The 4,109-nt window shown below is 32.3% G+C and overlaps 1 protein-coding gene across 5 annotated transcripts in view; it reads left to right on the forward strand.

Annotated features, from left to right (window-relative positions):
* The first annotated feature begins 1,212 nt into the window (after nt 1-1,212).
* Nucleotides 1,213-4,109, forward strand: part of LOC107595396 (ribonuclease P protein subunit p25-like) — a 26,898-nt gene continuing 24,001 nt past the window's right edge. For all 5 annotated transcript variants that reach the window (XM_016285780.1, XM_016285779.1, XM_016285781.1 and 2 more), the window contains exon 1: nt 1,213-1,300. The gene's annotated coding sequence lies outside the window, so the exon portion shown is untranslated. The remainder of the gene's footprint in view (nt 1,301-4,109) is intronic.

The raw sequence follows: 4,109 nt of genomic DNA on the forward strand, positions 1-4,109 counted from the left end.
AGAGAGAGACACAGAGACACACGCACACACACACACACACACACAGACACACACACAGAGAGAGAGAGAGACACACACACACACACACACACACACACACACACACACATATATATATATGCCATTAATATATGTTGTAAACAATGAAGCCCAATAAAAATATATATTTTTGCAACTGAAAATATTAAATATTTCGAAATGTATTTCAACGGAAAGAAAATACATCTCCAATCTTACAGTAGCCAGCTTTTTATGTTCACTCATAAAGTAGCCCAATATATACAGCAAAAAGTTTTTTCTTCAAATGTGACATATACTAATTTATTTTCCTGGACTGAAATATATGTAGGGCAAAATATGATTTAAATACATTACATTTGTAAAATATATTTTGAAAAATATACAAAAATGGTAGAAAATATATTTTCATATACATAAACATTTTAAGTATATTTTTGAAATATAAGCCTACATTAAAATATTGTTTTATATATACTTATATATAATTATTTATTTATTTTTAATTTGCCATATGACTTTACTTTTACTCCACATATGACAAAAAAATAATGAACAGGTTTAACAGGTCACAACTTTAAACTGTGTGCAGATGATTTACAGCATCACTACTCCTCTCTTGCCAAAAAAAGTACAGAAGTAAAATACCATGGAACTTTAGTACATCCAGTATAACTATATAAGAAAGAATTAAGACTTTGCTTCGGTGTATGTTTATGATTTATATGGAAATATAACTACATATTACTATTAATCAGGAAAAACTGCTGTAGATATTTTTGGTTGTAAATGTATTATTATGCCATTATGTACATATTAATACAAACATATACATCTCACAACAGTAATAGAAAAATAGAAAAAGGGTATACAAAAAAAAGTGCATGTACATGGGTAAAAAAAAAATAGATCTATGCCAGGGATAAAAAAATTAAACATTTAATTAACCAACTTAATGTGAGCTTTTCTGTTTCTAATATTGTACAAAGTAGTACCATATTGTTTAATTTCTTTTATCAAATGTTCACCATTTGGCTTAGCTTTAGCCCATTTCTTTACATGAATATATTTTCCAAGTAAAATAATGAGTTGTGTAAGAAAAGAAATTGCACTTTTAGAATCAAGGGTATCTTGTACAAAAACATTTTGGTTATAAAGTAGCGGCTTCCTTTGTTCTGTAGCGCACGTGTTTCCGCCCTTTGAACTGTGATACAACAGCGCCACCGTGTGGCGGGAAAGAGCCGCTCATCATCACAAACATCATCCACTGATGCGAACCAGGGTGAGCTTTTTAATTATTTCAGCGCTTTTAGAGTAGTTAGTGTGGTATGAACGAGAAAGTGAAGGTAGCGTGCGTTGCTCGGTTTGTGTCCACGTGATGACAGCAGAATCCACCAAAACAAACGAAATGCCTCGAGTTTCTGTTCCACAATATTCACTTTTAGATTCTATGGCGTTCTTAAAACTGTTGCTGAAGTGCACATAGTGATGAAATCATTATTCAGTCAAAGAAAACGCCCCCTGAGAATATAATTACAAAGATCTTAAATAGAAATGAACAACCCTAACTGAGAGAAAAAAGACATAAAGTGAGGAATGTAATATAATGGGGAAAATTAGTTTGTGGGATACACTTTAGTAAACTGTGGCCCATATGTGACCCAGAAACACAAAAGCAGTCATAAGGGTATATTTGGTGAAATTGAGATTTATGCATCATCTGGAAGCTGAATAAATAATCTTTCCATTGATGTATGGTTTGTTAGGATAGGACAATATTTGAAAATCTGGAATCTGAGGGTGCAAAAAAATCTAAATATTGAGAAAATCATCTTTAAAGTTGTTCAAATTAAGTTCTTAGCAATGCATATTACTAATCAAACATTAAGTTTTGATATATTTACGGTAGGAAACTTACAAAATGTCTTCATTGAACATGATCTTTACTTAATATCCTAATGATTTTTGGCATAAAAGAGAAATGTATAATTGTGACCCATACAATGTATTGTTGGCTATTGCTACAAATATCCCCCAGCGACTCAACACTGCTTTTGTGCTGCAGGCTCACATATCAAATAGATTCATAACTGATGAGCTCTAATGATTGTGACTATAACAGAAGCTCACAATAGAAACACTTTCAGTTTCTGTAATAGTGCCTGAAATCATTTGTGTACAAGCAGAAAGCATTCAAGTGATGCTGTTTTTTAGATGCTCATCCAGTTCCCTAGATGCTAAACCATAAAATAAAAATGCAATACATAAGAAAACGACAGCTCGAACACATCCACATGTACATTTTCCAACTTGATATTAAGTTTTTGAAATGAAATAAGCTATTTTTTAAATTGCAGTTTAAATACATATAAAGTATCGGCTGACTAAATGATGCAATCCCAGCTAAAAAATTAATAACGTTTTGCTAACGTTCCCAATGAGTTATAAAAATGTTATTTCTGATTGTTCAAAACATACGGTTCTCTGTGTAACACACACAAATCGAACAGGAATTAATATTATGGCATAGGTGTTTGCTTTTGAGATGTGTTTGTGATATTTTGAGTGCAATGCTTCATTTTGCGAGAGATGTGCGGCATTTTGCATTTTGTGTGTGCAGTTCTTGGACTTGTGTGTAAAGTTTGGAAAAAAGACGCAAAGTTTTGAAAATGTGTTGAAAAAAATCTGTAAAAATGTTTTTTCTTGGTTATGTATGAACTTTAAGAGAACATTCAATTTTATCAGTTTGTAAACTGTTACTTCGGAACATTCTGAAACAAGTAGTAACGTTTAAAAATCGTTACATTTATGGTGTTTTTCTCCTAATGTTTTTAATATATCATTAAAGATCAGATTCGTTTGAACGAACGTTCTATTAACGTTACTGATACGACGTTGAGAGAACCTTGCCAGAACATTCTGAGAACGTTCTCTGTTAGCCGAGTTCGAAATGATATACTTTCTAAAGCACTTCTCAGTTAATAATAAACACCGTCCTGTATGCATGCAAATGAGTGCTTATTTATTAAGATACGAGTGTTTATTATTCAGTTGAGCAGATCTTGCGCAGACCCCGCCCTCGTCTGAACCCTCATCTGAATAATTTGTGCTAATTGCACACTTATGTGGAGAGGATCTGGCAGCCCTCAGACCGCTGATGAACTACACGTCTCTGGTGCCATTAACTCACTGAACATCTCTATTCACACACACGAGAGGCCTGCGAGAGACACTGAGCTTTAATGCTCTTCTGCCAGGATTTGAGAGCATATCAAGAGTGTGCATGTGTGAGAGTTTGAGAATAGACTTCCTTTTAACTCACGAGTTGGAGTTTGAATTGAATTGCCTACGACACACAAGATGTTGCATTGAAATGTGATTGATAACAGCACAAGAGTGAACGCCCACAGACGTGAAACAGTCTTCAGTTCTTCAGTGAAGAGCTTAAACTAAAGCAAGAGGCTCAGAGATTAAGAACATTACGGCATTTGATCTGAAGCGAAATGTCTTTCAAAAGACTGTGAACTTAATGTCTTTTGTGAGGAAATGAACTACAGTCCCATGAGGCATTATGATTTAATGTATGACAATGCAATATGAAAGTATTGACCTGTAGTCTTTGATTATGAATAAAAAATAAATTAGAAACTTTTACAAATATATTGTTATTAGTATTATAAAATAAAATATCTTATTCCACTTTCCACAACAAAATGAAAGTCATATAGATTTGTAGGTAAATGATGACAAAATAGTTTTGTTTTTTATATTTATACATATATTAATATAACATATATTTTATTAATTTTTATATACTTTTTTTTAATTTGTTGAAATCGCACTGACAGAAGTCTGTCAAAACTAATAAAGTGGTTTTCAGGTAACTAAATAAATACATAATGAATGAATAAAATCGATTTTAGTTGCAAGCAGTTACATTTAATTTACTTATATTAGAATTACAATTTTGCTTCTTGTTTGATACCATGGTTCAAATTCTGTAATTGAATTTGAAATTAAGAGTCAATTCACTTCTGAATGGTTCTCAACCATCAACCCTGGTGTGTGTGTGTGTGTGTGTGTGTGTATAT

Source organism: Sinocyclocheilus grahami, unplaced genomic scaffold (assembly GCF_001515645.1).
Source record: "Sinocyclocheilus grahami isolate Dianchi unplaced genomic scaffold, SAMN03320097.WGS_v1.1 scaffold201.1, whole genome shotgun sequence".
In the NCBI taxonomy this organism is placed as follows: Eukaryota; Metazoa; Chordata; class Actinopteri; order Cypriniformes; family Cyprinidae; genus Sinocyclocheilus; species Sinocyclocheilus grahami.